The sequence below is a fragment of the Panicum virgatum genome, chromosome 5N, assembly GCF_016808335.1.
Source record: "Panicum virgatum strain AP13 chromosome 5N, P.virgatum_v5, whole genome shotgun sequence".
In the NCBI taxonomy this organism is placed as follows: Eukaryota; Viridiplantae; Streptophyta; class Magnoliopsida; order Poales; family Poaceae; genus Panicum; species Panicum virgatum.
In genome coordinates this window covers 50,214,183-50,233,150 of record NC_053149.1, presented here as the reverse complement: position 1 = coordinate 50,233,150, position 18,968 = coordinate 50,214,183, and the positions used below count along the sequence as shown (strand labels likewise).

Here is an 18,968-nt window from a genome sequence, read left to right as displayed (position 1 = left end):
ACACAAAGAGTTCATGACAAGCACAAATAGGTTCTAGGTAGTATTTTTACAATACATCTAGGAACAAAGTATCGGTGCTCCTTCATCTACGGCGCCGTCCACGCTCGGCAGGGCTGAAAGGGTCGGTGGGGCGCCGTTGCCTTCCAGGAGCTGTTGGGAGCTCGTTCAGGCTACCAACGTCGGTGTGGTCACGAGAATGCCTTTGTCGGCGACGCGGAGGAGAGTCTGGGGGTGCATCCTGAGGTGCCTGCACAAAAATATATAATATGGAGGCATGTTGAAGACCAAAAATGTGTACAAAATCACGTTTTCTTTATAATGATGCAGTATCACCTCTAAGTTAAAACATTTCAATTACACATGCTTACCTGGCTCGATTCACCCTGAGTCTGCGTTCCTGGGGGAGCATCAAATAATTGAGACATCCTGAGCACCTGAAAGGTTGGGTCTTCATCTTCTGAGTTGTCCTGGTGGTCGGACTCTTCACTGGTTTCTGGTGATTGGATAGCTTTCCCCCTAGACACGGCACGTGATGCCGTCCTCGAAGTGGACCGCGAACGACTTCTGGAACCGAAGGGCAAAGGAGTTGTAGCGGTCACATCACCGTAGTGAATCGGTGTACGGTTGCTTGAGGTGGGGCCACGTGCACTAGAAGCTCCCGCACCAGGGGCCAGTGGACCAAAGTCCTCGTCAGGGCGAGCCATGCAATTAAGCTTCGCGGCCATCCGCCTGCAACTCTTGCGTACCCTCTGTGTGCAGCCATAAAATGTTAGGCAAATACCGTAAGAAAGCATTACAAAGATGGTGACAGTATAACTAAACATAAATATGGTTACCTCGGCAAATGCCCTAAAGTGGCCCCCTCCATTATCTCCTTCGCTTGTCGCGCCAGTGCATGTGGCGCGACAGGGAGGGCCACGTCATCGCCGACGCGGCGCAGCGCTGGCTCGGGCCGCCAGCGTGGCCACACTGTCGCGCCACATGCACTGGCGCGACCAAACGGGTTACTCCCTGCAAATAAAAACCAATACGGGTTGAAATTAAAATATTATTAAAAAGGTTAAAAATAAAAAAAATTCATAAGTTTTCGATGGCATTTCTAACATAAGAAAGGTTCATAGAAATCTAGGATCACAATTACTTATCAGAAAAATTCATAGTAAACTCACCAAAGAGCTACTAGTCTGCACTGTAATATCGTATCTTGACTCTTGTCTCATGACTCTCAACAAACTTTTAGCCAACCACTTCACATATCAAAGCTCTCTGTCAGTAGATTAATCACAGGTTCACAGTCAGCTGCGACTGGGAAAGGAAAGCTGCAAATCAGTAATGATAGGATCCCATATTCAGTTGGTGCCAGGATCTTGAATTACAGTATTCCCTCCCTTCTATCACGAAATAAAAAGGCTCTGTTACTTTTAGCGCATCTCTGCACGCTCATGCACTTCTCCTACAAGCCTTGCAATTGCAATGAGAGCAAGAAGCAGAGCTTTGACAACTTGAGCCGTTTCAGAACACCAGCATCAGGGTGATAAGTGTCATGCAAATGATGCACAAGGTGGCAACTATTGCTTCACGGCCGCTATCACCAAGGACAGTATTGCACGGCCTTGGGACTCTCTGTCCAAATATTACAAAAAATATGATAAATTTTCATTAAAAAGTTCTGCTGAACTCGTATGTAGTGTAGTGTGCTGCCAGATGGTAGCCAATGAAACAGATGGCGAAATACCGAGAAACTCAGATTTAAGAGGCCATATATAGCTCAACACATCATATGTTTTCTTTCATTAAAAAAGTAGTGTTATGAAACACCTTAGTTCTAAAATGATAGGCAGATTGAATCGTACCTCAAGTCGATAAATTGGAAAAGGGCAGTGGCGATGACAACAAGTAACATCGTTGATACAGCAAGGACCAGTTCACCTGTAATAGTAAGATGCAGGCACTGGCATTTTCGATTTTTGCATTTACTTCTTACACAAAATCTTACTATCACTAATTGGAAGCTTATTTGGAGCCTCCACATGAAGTGACCTAGGATCCTAGGTAGACACTAAAAAAATAGAGAAATTCTATAAATTCTCACAAAAATCAGAAACATCCGGCCATCAATCTAACTAATTATAATAATCATTGGATCTGTTATCTTTTTTAATAAATTACCAACATCTGCCATTATGAAAATAGACTAAAGTAACCCCTAAACATGTATCTAAATTACCCGCCTATGCCATTATTAAAAAAACCTAAAGTAACCCCTAATCTTTGTGTAAACTACCCACCTATACCATTACAAAAATTACTATTACTAATTGGAGGCTTCTTTGGAGTCTCCATATGAAGTCACCTAGAATTATAGGTGGACACTCTAAAAACATAGAGAAATCCTATAAATTCTGACAAAAATAAAAAACATCCAACCATCAATCCAACAACTCTAATTATAATAACCATCGGATCTGTTAACTTTCCTAATAAATGATATACCTCTGCCATTATGAAAATAGACTAAAGCAACCCCTAAACATGTATCTAAATTACCCTTTTCTTTTTTTTATGGTTAAATTACCCATTTCTGCCATTAAAAAAATCTAAAGTAACTCTCTAATCTTTGTGTAAATTACCCGCCTATGCCATTATACAAATAATACAAATACCCTCTAAATTTGCACATAAATTATCCAATCATATTATTATTATTACAATTTAAATTACTCCTAAATATGAATCTAAATTATATAACTATAATATAATATTAAAGTGCACCAATATAAAATTCTAAATTACTATTTATATCATTATTAATATATTATTAATATTATTATTTATATAAAAATGCTAGCCAAGATATATATCACCACGTATTTATGTATGATGGATGAGATAAGAATACCAACCCACAGACAAACAGTTCAACTAAATATATATTGAATATATATGGAGGTGTGATGCAAATTGAAATTTATTATAAGTAGATAATGATAAATATATATTTTAGAATATGTGTTAGCGTAAGATTGATAACTATAATTATTGATCTTATTTTTTAATCTATTATCTTATTATTTGGTCAATAAACGGAGCCTCCACGTTCGCTCTTAAGGGCTAGAAATTCCCATGTTAATCAAAGAAAAAATAGAAATAATAAAAATTACCCACCATTGCCATTACAATAAAAATTAGCCTAAAATACTCGTGAGCCTAATTAAAAATTACCCACTAATGTCATTATTAAAAATTAAATATAAAATATCATTTAGCTATGTATTAGTTACAAACATACTATAATAAAAACTAAAGCTAACAACAATCACTTAAAATAAAAAAGAAAATAAGAATAATTATATGCATAATATTATTAAAGCTCAACAAATCAAATTGTTATTATAGGTAGATCATATTTGAATTGTTTTAACCAACAATAAGACATAATTTACGATAATAAATAGAGTGATGTATGGTAACAAATAGTATAATCTTTAAAAAATCGTAAGGATACAACGGCATGCAAATTTTTGAATTTTCAATACTAGCCGCGCAAATGCGCGGGCCATATGCCTAATTAATTCTAGGGATCCCTTAATTCTAATTAGACCGTCGGGAACACGGGTTGATAGACTAATATAGTAAAATAGGACACTTGAATTTCCTTCAACTAATCACCTCACTTTGTAAAGAGGGATCGTATAGACAACACCATCTTTTACTCTACCTGGATTGAACCAGTGCAACAAGCGTATAAGAAGACTAATGACGGAAGCAATCATCGGACCGTGACCGCCCCTGAAAATACCATGTCAGAAATTGTGTATACCAGGTCAATGCCTCTATTGGCTTTTTTTTTTCAGAAATGGTAAAAAGAAGTAGCGTCGGCTTCTACTTGATCCAGGAGATGCCGCTAGAAGGTGCCTGCAGAGCAAAGAAAAGCACGAGGAGGCATTTGTCTACGGTAGTTCCCGTGGCAAGCATCAACCTCCTGCGCCGGAAAACAAAGAATGGCACAGAAATGTTCATCAGCATTCGCCAAAACGAGTGAAATCCTTGGGACGAATCGCTCATCTGTGTCATCATCAGCGTCAAGAGGCAAGAGCTTGGAGAAACGGGAGGGCTCACTCACGCTGCGGCCGTGATGGAGAACCAGCGCAGGGCGTCAGCGCAGTGGTGCGCCGGCGCGCAGCACAGGGCCGCGCCCGCGCTCCCCAGGCCCAGGCGCCAGCACCGGAGGCTGCTCCGGGCCGACGGTGGCCTCTGCAAGGGCGAGGCGCATGCTCCCCGCAGCACGAACAACTTCACGCCCATCGATCGCAGAGAGGTTCAAGGCAGGGACAATCCTTTATCTAAAAAAAGAATCGATCGCAGAGCCTGGAGTGACCTTGGCGGTACGAACTATGAACCGGCCATCCGACGGGCGAGCTGCAGGAAATGTCGATTCGTCCCGTAGGTAGGGTCGCCTTCACCGCCGGCTTCCAAACGAGGGGGAAGACAAGGTGCACGGCCGGCAGCCTGGCAGGGAGAGACGCGGGGGGAGAGTGACCTGATCACCTGAGCGCGACCCGGGCGCGGTGGTTTTGATGGTTGCTTCAGGAGAGGGGACTAGGCAGAGCTCCGGCAGCCGCAGCGCGAGCGGATGGCGGCACGGCTGGAGTAATGACTACACAACGGATGCTGAACGAAGCTGACTCATCACTCAACACTCAACACTCATCAGTGACTCTGGATACTGAAATCAACCAACCACAAACGGTCCAACAGATGACACAACGATACGATCCTGTAGCTCTCAGGACACTTCGATGGGAGCAGGGCTCTGCGCCACACGTCGCGGCAACATATGTTCGAGTCCAAATATCAGAAGAAAAAAGATGCAGAATAATACTAGTACTACTACTGCAACGGCTAAGAGCATGAACTGGTAGCTGGTTAGCCAGTATATGAACAAGTGATGCAGCATAACCAAGGACCACCTCAACTTTTTTTCAAAGCAGTTCACAATCACACACCAAAATCCTCATGCCACTAGATTAATCACAATATAATTTCATTATACAGTGTAATGTTAGGATCTTGCATTGCAGTGTACCCAGACTTGTTCCAGAGGAAAAGGGATTCGGTACTTTTCGTATGCTCTCTGAAGACTGCAACCAGCTTTTCAGGTTAGTCTTTTAAAAAAAAAGCTTTTTAGGTTAGCTCTGTTGGGTTGATCGACTCGCGCTCTGATCGGGAGCGCCCAGCCCAGTGCAAGGCTGGTGGGCCCCCGTCGCGCAGTGCAATAAATAGGAGGTGAGGGCTAGTGGCGCGACTCATGAGTTTCGCTGCCGCCACTGTTCCATCATCCCAACCCTAGACCGATCGAGAGGTGCACTGTAGGCGACGGGAAGCCCCACCGCCGCCGCCACTGTACCACGACGCCGGCGCCCCTGCACGCCGTCCGCGATCTCTTCTCCAACTACGGCGCCACCTCGTCAACCCCTACGGCGGCGCCATGGACCACGGCAAGTGGAGCCAGAAGAAATTTTGCCAACAGAGTTAGTTTTCCCGTTTGATCTACACTCTAGTCGATCCCAATGTTCTAACAATGGTACCAGAGCCGATCTAGTGAAGTAGATCAAATTTGGGGATGGATCCGAACACGGATCGAAAGAAATAGAGACAAGAAGGAATCAAATCGATCTCGGATCGACCAAGCAAACGAATCCGAAACCCTAGTTGGTCTGGAGGATTCGAAAGATTGCATCATTTCGGTGTGAATCGAAAGAAAAGACAGAGATTCGATGCAAATCGATAAAACACAGTTAAACCCAAACCCTAGCAAATGAAAAGGGCGACGGGACACACCCACCGACGCCACCGCCGGCCCTAGCCGCGCGTGTAGCCACCCCAAGACGGCCGGCACACCAACGCCGGCGCCAGGGATGGACAGGAGCCACTGCGCTCGAGAGAGCTCCGTCCCGCCATGCGTGCGCGGGCTCGGGGCACCATCGTCGAGCCACTCAATGGCGGCGCGCTCCAACTCGGGTGAGCGCGCGGGCCGGCGAGGGGGCCGGCGGTGGCGCCGCCGCTCCTCCTCCGGCCGCCATGGCCGCCGCCGCTCCGTGCTCGTCTCTGTGTGCGCCGCGGACGGACAAGACGGGGGGAGAGAAGAAAGAGTTGCGCTCAGGATCGCCGGCCATGGTGGCTCGGTGGCCGGGTCGAGCAGCATGGCGGCGGCGCCACCGAACCCGGATCGGAAGAGCTGAAAAAGAAAGAAAAGAAAGAATGATCTAGGGTTTCAGGGGGAAGGGCGACCAACCCGGTTTTGTTCGGGCGAAATGGACGGGCGACCGTCGGATTCGATCCGACGGCCAGCGCCGCTCCGCCGCTAATCGGGTCGTGGCCGGCCCAGGCGGGTGCCGAAGTGAGCCGTCTGCCAGCTGCTGGGCTGCCAAGCCGCTGGGTCGATCGAGCCAAGGAACTGGCGCCGCGCGTCGGGCCGTATGAGCTGCTAGCCCAGGGTGAGCACAGAGCTGAGCAGGCCACGGGCCGAATCCCCGAGCTGGGCCGCGTGCACAGTAAAAGAAAAAGGTAAATTTCTCAATTTCAGAGGCAGATTTTGATGAAATTTTCAATAGTTTCACCCTCTAATCAATTTGAACCAACGGAAAATTGATCAGAGAAAAGTAAAGTCAAAAGAATGCTTCTGAATATAGAATTTTATATGTGTCAGCTGCAAAGTTTTTAGAGTTGATGCTCTTGATTTTAAAAGCATGATTAAAGGGCCTACTTTGAGTAAGTTTTGTACAGTTTTATCTCTATTCAATTTTGAACCAACGAGATAAATTGTTTAGAGAGAAAATATTTACAAAATACTCTTTCTGAAAAGAAAGAAAAGTTTTCCACTGCTATAAAGAAATGCAAAGATTTCCGCTATCTTACAATTAAGTCGGAACCAACGAGAAGATTTAATTGGATGAATAGTCTAAAAGTCTTAAATGAGTTTTTCCCTGTGGCTAAAAGATAGAAAAGCTTCCGCTATTTAAAGTCAAAGTTGAGTTTTAGCATTATTCTGCCATTTGAAGTCTCAAAGTTGAGTTTCGCTGGAATCATAAAGATAATTCTCAAAGGAGAGAAATTTAAAGTTAATTATAGTATTGTTATTTTCTGACCAACGTTGATGATAACAATATTTTTGTTATGAGTCATAGCTTAAAGTTTAAAGTCTCTGATATATGTTGCATCAAAGTGACCATTTTTCAGAGAATAGATAAAGAACTACTCTTAAACTAGAGATATGTATTTTCTAGTTTTTGCTGCGACAAAGTTAATTACCCTCTAATTAAATTCGAACCAACGGGATAATTTAATTTTAAGGAGTAGATATATGGTTTTAAAGTAATTGAGTTTTCCATACGTTAATTCTGTTTCTGCCCAACGGTGATGTGGAATTAACGTAAAAGGAAGATGTTTTTATTCTATTTCTGTCCAACGGTGATATAGAATAGAACTTAAAGTTTTAATTGTTGTATGTTCAGACAAAGATTTGCATGTAGTCCTTCTTGAAGGGACAAAAGAAAATGAACTGAGTACTTGCGACTTATAAAGAAAGAAAGTCATCGCAAGAGAAAGTGTATTCTCTTTAAAGAATGTCTTGAAAAAGAAAAGTACTTATGGATATTGATCCAAGGAAAAGAAGATAGAACAATAAGAGATTGTTTTGAGAAATATCTCTTATGTACTCTCTATCGAGTAGAATTCATTTTGAGTTCATTCAAAGTTGTGATAAGTCATACATGTTTAATTTAACCAATGTCGGATTAAGCATGTGTGTCATGAAATATTTAGATTTATTTCTGAATTTGATATGAGCCAATCCTGACATTCATGTCTGGAAAAAGTATGAAACAATACCCGCATGACGGGGTAAAGTTGACATAGTGCTAATCCTGCATGGTGGGAGAAAGTTGTGATGACTCATGTGCTGGTCTATCCCACACTGGGAGAAAAGTTTGGAGTAGCTTTGCTATTCTAGAATTTATCGGGCACTTATATTGTGTCACAGTGATTTAGCACTCAATGAGTTTTAAGAAGAACAATACGAACCTCAAGATAAAAATGATATGCAAGCGTGACTTGCCAAAAGGTCTGAAATAAAGGACTATGTTGAGTCCTTAAAGTGAAATGGGGAAAAGAACTATCATATAATATAAAGGACTCTGTTGAGTTTTTAAAGTGAAATGAGTAAAAGGTACTTCCATACGAATTAAGAAATTATTTTTGTTCTGCATGACATAATCATGTGGATGAAGTATAAAGTTTTCTTATTTACAAAAGTTGTGAATAGTTTTTGAAATTATGGCAGAAAAGTTCAAGCCACATTTCGAGGGGGAGAAATATGAGGCAGTTAAGAAAGATACTCTCCTGTAATGTGCATTGAAAGTAAGAGATGATCTATTAAAGAATGAATGTGACCGTCAGGGGGAGTACAACGGTCACTATACTGATACCCCTATGTAAAGAAATAGCTACATTTCAGCATTCATGCTGGACGACAAACAAAGAGATTTACAAATACATAGTAAGATGGTGCTTACAAAGCACATATAAAGTTTTTTAACAGATAGAACCCAAGCAAAGAGATTTACAGATACGCCATCTTTACAAAAGATGGCAAAATTTGGGGGAGCATGGTATGTAGAGACCTAAGACTTGAATAGAAGAGGGAATCCGTGTCCGCTTCGATGATTAAAGAACAACAAGTTTCTCATACGTGCTGATGTTGTATACAACACATGTTGTTAGCTCTCAAAGAAAATGAATAAAGAAAGAAGAATTTTGTTATGGTGGACTCATTAGTCCATTGCAATTTCGCAAAAAGGAGCAATAGCAGCCATATACAAAGTAAAGAAAATCAAATGGAGGTCGATTCCACCTCATTTGTAGAAGTCATAAGAGTTTCATGTGTTAAGTCCATAAAAAAGGAATGATTCCTAAAAGAGCCATCACAGTAGGTTATAATGAACCTACAAAACGAAATGTGACTCCAGAGGGAATGTTGAAAGATATAAAATAAGACTTGTGTCAAAAGATACAAAGAGAAGAAAGTTTGGGTTTTAAAAAGATATTGAGGAGGGCAATAGCTTTTAAGCAAAGTAAAAGAATGGGAAATCTGATTTTCACTTTTTAAATGAAGATAACATCCTATTTTCTAGTGGTGGTGTTAATATACTGATAGATAAAGAATTCTTATCCTCTAGTTTTGATCTCAGTGATGAGTTTTTCATTCTACGAATTGAGACTCATCGAGATAAAAGAAAGGGGTATTACTATTACTGCAAAGGCATACTCAGAAAAACTTCTAAAGAAATGAAGTATGCGAATGAGTAAACATACGCCTGTTCCTATAGTCAAGTGTAATAGTTTTGGGAACCTTAGTGTTCCAGGAACGAATGTGAAACAGAAATAGTCCCATATGCTTCAGCTGTTGGAAGCTTTATAAGCGCGCAAGTAAAGACCTTACCCTGACATAGTTTGTGTATCCGGGTTATTTTGGCAAAAGTTCAATCCAGATATAGATCACTGGAATGAAATTGAGAATGTCGGCCTCATGCTAAGTTGGAAAAAACATGTACTCTCAAAAGATTGTGAGTACAAAAAGTAGAACTTGTGAAATGTATAGCGAAATCCACAATTGTCGCTAACTTTCACACTTGGAGGTTTTGTGTGGAAAAGCTCCAAAATAAAGCAATTATGATCATTGTGATGCAAAGATATGGTATAGCATGATACGAGACTGAGGGACAGGCAAAATGATTAAGGGAACCTGTACCCGGAGTTGATAATGGTTGACAAACAGCAATTACCATTAAATAGTTCGCTCCTATGGCAACGAGTCAAGTGTGGTGCCAAACACATTGACACAAAGTTATACGTTGTAAAGGAGAAAGTCTGGAATCATGATAAAATGTATTGTGAATATATATGACAGAGAAGTGTTTACGGATCCGCTTATTAAAGGCTTACCGCCCAGTGTGTACAGAGAGAACACAGTCGACATGGGTTTATGGTATAGCCTATGTTTTCTGGACAATAAAGGGCCCAAAGCTAAAAAAATCTATTTCAGAACAGAGACATGTATTGTAGCTGTTGAATCTATCGGCAACTGACCGTGACGATGAAACTGCTCTATGCATTAATCTGTGATGAAATATAAAAAGAAGTAAAAGATATAAAGTTGAAAGTATAAGATGAGATCAAGGGTGAGAATGTTGGGTTGATCTCCACAAGTTGGCCCAACGGCCAACTGGGCCTTTGACTCGCGCTCTGATCGGGAGCGCCCAGCCCAGTGCAAGGCTGGTGGGCCCCCGTCGCGCAGTGCAATAAATAGGAGGTGAGGGCTAGTGGCGCGACTCATGAGTTTCACTACCGCCATTGTTCCACCATCCCAACCCTAGACCGATCGAGAGGTGCACTGTAGGTGACGGGAAGCCCCACCGCCGCCGCCACTGTACCACGACGCCGGCGCCCCTGCACGTCGTCCGCGATCTCTTCTCCAACTACGGCGCCACCTCGTCGACCCCTACGGCGGCGCCATGGGCCACGGTAAGTGGAGCCAGAAGAAATTTTGCCAACAGAGTTAGTTTTCCCGTTTGATCTACACTCTAGTCGATCCCAATGTTCTAACAAGCTCCTGCACTTGATTAAGGCCATTTGCATAAAGAATATCATGCAGATGATGCTGAAGGTGGCGATCATCGATTCACGGCGAAAGGCCCTCCTCCAGCTTCCCACCCCGTTAAATTGTTGAAAGGTGAGATACATCGCTATTGCCGCGGATAGTATAGCGCCACCTTGAGACTCTTTGTCCAAATATAACACGACCTAGGGGTGCAAAGAGGTGCACCTAAGAATATCCACCGGCCCTCTTTAGTTCAAAAGTTTGTACTAATTTTTCAGAGTGGGAGCTCAATTTGAAAAAAATAGTATAATTTTATGAACTAAACAGGGGCAGTGGATACCCTAAGAGGCACTCATTTGCACCTCTAACACGACCAATATTGAGAAAAAAAGTTACACATTAAGGAAGCAGTCCTGCTGGATTACTCTGGTAAGTGTGAGCGGCTGAGCGCTATGGGCCTATTGTTTATCCTTTACATAGCCAGATGGTTAACCAGTGAAGAAGAGATGGCATGAAACAGAGATGGCATAATACCAGAATGAGCAACAGGCAGCTTGATTCCGTACCTCAAGTCCATAATTTGGTAAGAAGCGGTCACAACAAGCAGAATTGTTGACAAAGGAAGCTCCAGTTCACCTGTAAGATGCAGGCACAAACACTAATGATTTCTTCATTTATCAGTCTCACAAAAACTTAATTCAGACTTATCTAGTCGATTCTGAATAATGCAGAAGAGTAGAAGAAAGTGGCGGTATTTGTGAAAGATAGCTTAGAGTTATCTTCAGCTCTACCAGGAAGGGAGTAAAACAAACGCAGGAGAATACCAACAAAGGCAATCCACCGGCCGTAATCACCCCTATTAGCAAAATGGCAGTGTCAGAAGTTCCTAGTATGCAACAATATGATACATTTTCCTTTTCCAAAAGTGTTGAAAGAATGTAAGTGTTTCTTTCCTTGGCCAAATAGAGGCACCTTACTTGATCCATGAGACGGTGCTGGAAGGCGCTTGTAGAGCAAACAGAGGCACAAGGAGAGATCTGCGTATGGTTGTTCCTGTAGATAAGATAGCTTTGTATTAGAACGTAACACAGTTGAGTAGTAAGCTAGCTTTGTATTAAAACTAGAATAGCTAAGTTGTATGTGTAGCGCAACCCTGTGGCCATCGAGGTCATCTATCTGAAGTCAACTTGATGACTAGCTAGAATAATGTAGAATCTCACACCATCACTGAGCATTAAAGATGATCTAAAATCGAGCCGAAATAAAAGAACACTATGCGTGGTTTGAAATTTGATCAGCTTAGTTTTGCGTAATAAGACGGTAAACTGTCAGTGCTCCTCATGAATCGCACGAGCTGTGCAAGCAACATCAACAACGAGAGCAATGTGTGGATCCGAGTATGGAAACTGGCAAGCGCTCACTCACGCGGCGGCCGCGGCGGAGACCCACCGCGCTGCCTCGGCGCAGAGGTGCGCCGGCGCGCAGCACACGGCCGCGCCGCCCAGGCGCCAGCACCGCTGGACCAGGCTGCCGGACGACGGCCTCAGCGAGGCGAATGGTCCCCGCGGCATGACCGACTTCCACGCCGATCGATCGGAGAAAGCGCGGGCGGGCCTGTAGGCTGTAGTACTCTGGTCAGTAGCCACGGCCGCAACCCACGGACGCAACGGGAGGCGCCGATCCTTGTGCTTTAATTTGAGGCGATACGAGCTATGCGCCGCTCGGCCGGCGAGCAATCCGCCACCGAGTCGCAGACGAAAAGGAGAGTGCACGGCGCCGGCCGGCAGCCATGAGAGTGACGCGCGTGGAAGCCTGGCCTGGCCTGGGGCGGCTAAAGCGCGAGCAGCCGGAACGCGAATGGCGGAGCGCCGTGGGTGGGTGTTTGTGAAATTTCGTCCATGGGCCGCCAGGACTCGACTCGCCTTCGGTAGGCCCGGCTGGTTGTATCTGCAGAGAGCCTGGCTGAGTCATATCCAGGCCACAATCATCCCTCATAAGTCTAGATGCCGTTGGGTATCCAGTGTCCATACCCAAACCCATACCCGTTGTATTTGGGTAGGGTATGGGTTTACCCATCTAAACTTAGGTATGGGTAGGTATACGTGGGTAATATCCATTTTATCCATGCCCGTAAGTTTATACGCAGTAAGCGTAGCTGCCATCGCAGCGAGTGCTGTTCTCTGTGGCATTGTCGCCGCCGGCTGCCATCGTCGTATGACTAGCAGAAGGTAGAGCACGCCATGCATCTGCCAATCACAGTGCCCGTCTTCATGCACCTTTCCTCGTCTGGTGGCCGCGGCGCCGGCGCCGGCGCCGATCGAAGTTCACGGACGGTGGCGGCGCCGGCCTTTGCGAACATGGCGGCGCTAGAGTTCTCGATTGGAAGGTACCTGTGCTCAGCGCTCAAGTGTTCATGGATGGCGGCACATGAGTTCGCGAATGGAGGTCCTCGTGCTCAGCTCAGGTGTTCATGGACGGCGGCGCTAGAGTTCGCGAAATGGAGGTCCCCGTGCTCAGCACTGAGGTTCGTTCTCAGCGAACTCAAGACCTTTGCGCCGGGTCTAGGGCCGGACACCCTAACGTACAAGCCTCAGCTGCCCGCACTACTACACAAGCCTTTGCGCTTCCAGCGACGAGTCAGCGCGAGCTAGGGGAAGCAGCACTAGTTACATAATCAGCTGCATTTAGCCGTAACGTGCAAATGCTGCTCTGGATATGGATTATCTGTGCCCATTGGGTAATTGCCCATTGATTTGGGGATGGGTAAATTGGGGATGGATAATATGTGGGCATGGGTGCGGGTAACCCGTTGCTTCCCCAACGGCATCGTGAAGTCTCATAAGAAAAGAAAAAAATGGCCTCAACTTGTTGTATGGGCCATATCCCGTGGACTTAGTTGAAAGGAGCGGACCCTAAGAAAAGGATGAACATTCTCAGAAAGAAAACTTGTGCTCCTAGAATAGCTGCTGGTCAAGGTCAATCTGTATGTGCTCAATGTAAAGTATAAACCGACTAGGATGTACTCCAGCTACTAGAGTAGAGCTAATTAAGCTCCACCACTGAAGCTGCAGATCATCATCAAGTGGCGCACAAAGAAATCTGCTCTTAGCCAACTAAAAAGGTAGTACCCCCTATGTGATAAGATGGATCTGATGACTACGCAGCGACATCCGCGTGGGGCGCCTGCAAAATTCCCCCGGCACATGCGGAGATCTGATCATCTGCCCCTCACCTACTCCGAGCTAACCTCATACCGATCAAGCAAATCAAATCGAACCGCGCACCCGGCCAAGCGCACACGGGGAGTTACCGATCTCCTTCCCCGTACACATTGCTGTTAGTACTACTCGGAGTGCATAATACAGTGCTGATTTGCTAGGTTTCCTAGAGTCATAATTAGGGGTGGTAAAAAATCTTAATTTTTAACCTAGATAATCTAAGAGCCGGGCAATAATCGGGGTCTAATTTTATACAATTTTGAGCTAAAAAATTAAGAATCAAATTGGATTGTGAAGAAAACATTAGGACCGTGACCCATTATCACACCTAGCCATAATTCAGTTTTTCTTTCTGGAGACAGTTGGGCTGATGCTTAGTTATTTGCCGTTGCGACGTCGGCGTCAGTAGTCAGTTAACCTCTCTGAACAAACAAGGTGGAGCTTCGCATTGGGATCGGGACGACGTGGTTGCCTCGTTAACCACCATATAAAAACCACGGAGCAGAGACGGAGACTATGTTGACGTCAACCGCGAGCAGTTAGCCAGTGACCGACCGACACCGTCGGGGCCGGCTCGGCGCGGCGTTCGTGCATCCCCACACCGTACGCTGCCTGGCGCATCCCCTGCCGCGAGCGCATCGAGGCCGTCCGCACGCAAGCGAAGGGCCGGCGATCCCCCGAGAACAGGAAGCATGGAAGGAATCCTAGCTAGTTTGTAGGTGCGCGAGGCACGACGTGCACGCCAGCGAGGTGTGCAACATGTCGCCCACATCGCGGACTTGTAGTTGCAGGAGGTGCAGTGTGTTCTTCTCAGCCCAGCTACTACCGAGATAAAATCCTTGGAATACTTGCGTGTGTCGGTCGTCCCCGTGCAGGCAGGTGACCAAAAAAACCCCCGCAATCCGCGGCCGCGCGGCACATTTTCCACAACGGAGACGATGGAAGATCGAGCACAAAAAAAAAAAAAACTCCACCGCAATCCGCGGCCGCGCGGCACATTTTCCACAACGGAGACGATGGAAGATCGAGCACAAAAAAAAAAACTCCAGCAAGGACGGCTAGGGGTGGTAATGGGCCATGGCTTTAGTGGCCTCTTCACAGTCCAATAAAACCCTTAAAATTTTTAGTTCAAAAATACATATGTTTAGAGCCCGACCCTTTTAGGACCCGATCCTTATTTTCTAGTTCAAAATGTTGGGCCCTTTACCACCCCTAAGGACGGCGCGTACAGACCGGGCCAGCAATCCATCAGCACGGGGGCCGTCAGCTAGCTGTCGTCCGAACAAAATGATGATTAGCCTAGCTAATATCTTAAGCGAGGGTGGTTTTGCCAATAATCAACCACGGGATGATGACTAGCCGAGCTAGAAAAAGTCGATGCCGCGCCATGATCTCTCCTGTCCACGAACCTCCGCGCTGATGCTGTTCTGTGATGTTCTCCCTTTACGCTCTCTTCGCGCTAGCTTAAGAAGAGGGGAGTGATATATAGCAAGACAGGGTCATGATGGCCTGGGGCGACACCGGCAACTAACAAACCGCTAATCAAGCACGCATGCTTGGTCTAGCTGCAATAATAAACCTAATTAGGTAGGCCGGGCCGGGGCAGGTAGTACACTGTGCAGATTTTGATCGGAGCCTGATCGAGTGTGTCGTCAACCTAATAATGCCCTGCAAATACACATATATATATCGCCGGCCGATTTTGCCGCGCGAAGGAGACACCCTGCCGATCCGGTGCGTCCCCTCAAGCTCCGTATGCCCGCGTGCACCGGAGGGAGATCGATCGAGTCGACACAAATAGAGATAGCTAGAATAGCATCAGAGAAGGACTACGTGCTGCAGGAGCAGCAGCTAGCAATGGCAGTGACAGATGCTGTAACGAACATGGCCTCATTTAGGCCATTTCGAGTAATTTTGGTGATCGAGTAACAACGCAATCAACGAAACTAACGAGTTTGCGAGATCATACTTGTAGGATTTCTTAGGTTCCTTGGGTGACGTCCAAACCATATCCGAGACGCCCAATGCACCGTCGAGACGAGACGTCCAATGCACCGTCGAGACGAGACGTCCAATGCACCGTCGAGACGAAGTGTCCAACCCGCCGTAGAGATATCAAGTGTCCAAATGACCGCTGCGACGAGTTGGACAAGTGGAACAAGAAATAGGAAAATTCCAGAGGGGTCAGATAATCCGAAGCAATGGGGTCGGATAAACACACCGAAGAACCCGTTGCAATGATCAGTGAACGTTGCAAATAGAATTCAAATTTGGCACTGCTCCGGATGATCCGACGCATTGATCAAGTATGAGTCGGATAAACACGTCGGACAAATGACGTCAGCAGGAGTTGCACAGGGTAACAGCTACTATGGAAAAGCTAGTGGGGTCGGATGATCCGACGCCTTGTCACAGGCACCGTCGGATTATCCGACGCTATGTAGAAAAAAGCAGCAACGGCTACTCAACGGCTATCTGAGTTGGTGACCTATATAAGCGACTCTCCCTGGTCATTTGGAGCTTGCTGGAGTTCAGAGAAGTTCCACACACATCCAAGAACATCTCCAAACCAACCAAATTGCTTAGTGATCACATCTTTAGGTTTAGCACTAGTTTAGCTCTTGAGTGAGTGAGTGAGTGAGCAAGGTTGTGTGCTTTGTGCTGTGGTTCTATAATGAACCAACATATGTACTCGGTGAGCTGGCCATCCTTGGAGTCTTGGTGACTCGCCGGCACGTCTTCGACCCTCCAGCTTGGTGTGGAGCGGCGACGACAAGTTTTGTGGGGGGGACGTGGAGACCCCCTTCCTTGGTGGAGAAGCTCCTTAGTGGAACCCGGGATCAAAGTGACCGTGGACTTGGTGTCCTCGGGAGAGACTTGATTGCGGAGAAGCAATACTCTTTGTGAGTGCTTCAACAACGTAACGTATGTGTGCTTTTATGGCTAACCGAATCACGGGATAAAATCTCGTGTCACAAGAGTTTGCATTCTCTCATCCCTTTTTAAGCTTCCGCATTTATCTTTTGCAATCTTTGTGTGCCTTTACTTTCTAGAGTAGAATCTTGATATGATTGGCTATAGGTTGCATAACTTTTTTGGGATGAGAGTTTTCATACTAGTTGAACCTTAGTTGCATATCTAGATAATATGTCTTAGTTTAATTTATATGCAAGTAGTTGGAGTTTAAGGTTAAGATATTTAGTTTGTCTAATTCACCCCTTGTTTTTTTAATTACGAGCACCCGATTCTTTTGAGATGCGCGCTGATGCGTAGCACACTGTCTGATGCGACAGCAGGCGGGAGCAAATTGAAGCTGGCCTCTTGATCGTTATCATGAGCCCACAGTGCCCTACTCCACCAGACGTCCGGGGCTGACGGGAAACACGGCTCGCGGCGACCGGCACGTACGCGTGCATCAGATAAAGCCTGCACGACCTAAGAGCATGGTTTATAGTTCCGCCCGCTCGTCGCCGGGGGTGGCAAGGCGCGCCAGAGGTTGGGTCCCGCTACTGTTTAATGCTTAAATTCCTTCCTCGTCCAATCGTAGCATGCGCGGCGCGATTTCGCCTACCGCAGTCAGCGAGGAGCTACACGTCCGTTCTTAATTTCTCTCCCCTCCACGTAATCATACGCCGGCCATAATACCTGCTCTAATTAATTTGCCTTTAGAGAAAGGCCAGGCGGACAGAAGCAGCTAGCTGTGTGCCGAAGTTGATGGTTGCAGAGTAGAGTGTTCGATCCGCTCCTCCGATTCAAGGCATATTAAACTTTAGTTTCATTAGGATAAACAAAGAAAATGATTTTATTTTCGTCATGTAGCAGTTGATTCTGTTTGAACAAACAATAGTGATTCTAAAGGCACATGCAGTACAGTGCTTTTATATAACTTTTTTTGGCAGCTGATGGGATAAAATCTGATGAGATGAGACTAGACAATGGAGGTGATCAATCGAGCTGCTATTTTTCTTTTGTCGAGTCAACAACCTGAATGATGTGATGAGACATCAAACCCTACAGTCATATACAATGCGTGCCATTTGGGTCAGTTTGGATCCCAAATCCCCCCAACGTAATATCAAATATTTGGACATATGCATAGAGTATTAAATAAAGTCTATTTATAAATTTTTTTGCACGGATGTGTTGTAAATCGCGAGATGAATCCAATGAGTCTACTTAATCCATAATTTGGAACATTGATGCTACAGTAACCGTCTGCTAATTATGAATTAATCATGAGTTAATTAGGCTCATTAGATTCGTCTCGCGATTTACAACCCATCTGTGCAAAAAGTTTTGTAAATAAATTTTATTTAATACTCCAAATTTGCAAGATTCACTTTCAAATTTTTTTTTTGCCAAAATGATCTAAACATTGTCATGTCAGTATATAGCTTTTGGTAACAATAAATTGAATCTCATAAAAATATCAAACTCACAAATCCGAAGTCACAATACAAACAGGCATGGAATCTGGTTGTAGTCGTGTGACAAACGAACTCCTATGTCAATCTCTTGGCACCATGTCAATCTCTGTCGTCCTGACAACACTTGCCCAGTCAGCAAGCCGAGCCCTAGCCCCCAGCGCCGTGCCTGCCAATGCCGGTGAGCTCCCCATGCGTGGGGAACGGGTGATCAGGCTGGGAGAGAGAGAGAGTCGGGGGAAGGTGGGCACGACTTGTTGACTAGGCAAGTGCTACCACGTCAGACGACGTGCGTGCCACAAAACCGGAGTGGTTTTGGTCTGAGGGGGTTCTTTGTACGGTTTCGACAATTGCCAGGTGCAGAATGTCCGGTTTTATAGTAATGACTAAAATCGAATGATCGTGATAGTTTAAGGTTAAAAATGAATTTTACCCTTTTGTTAGCTAGCCAGACGACATATGAACTCCCACGTCAGTATAGCTCTTGGCAACAAACCGAAGAGGTCACACGCGAATCGATTCTACATACATGACTTATTGACAAGATGACACGGAGACTATATACCGGATGCCGCTCACCAAAACTACGTGTTCTACAAAAGGCACCGCCCACCACCCCCTCCCCTGACCCGGCGCCGCCCATCGCCGGCGGCCGCCCCACCCAAGATC

General features: G+C 45.3%; 2 long non-coding RNA genes across 2 annotated transcripts; both read right to left on the bottom strand.

Annotated features, from left to right (window-relative positions):
- Window positions 1-1,114: 1,114 nt before the first annotated feature.
- LOC120672638 lies at window positions 1,115-2,163 on the bottom strand. The gene is made up of 2 exons (XR_005674219.1): window positions 1,854-2,163; window positions 1,115-1,623 (listed from the first exon to the last, which is right to left on the bottom strand). It is a non-coding gene; the product is annotated as an uncharacterized LOC120672638 (long non-coding RNA).
- An 8,886-nt stretch (window positions 2,164-11,049) lies between these two features.
- Window positions 11,050-12,646, bottom strand: LOC120672637. The gene is made up of 4 exons (XR_005674218.1): window positions 12,083-12,646; window positions 11,635-11,710; window positions 11,449-11,513; window positions 11,050-11,293 (listed from the first exon to the last, which is right to left on the bottom strand). It is a non-coding gene; the product is annotated as an uncharacterized LOC120672637 (long non-coding RNA).
- Between the last annotated feature and the right edge of the window lie 6,322 nt (window positions 12,647-18,968).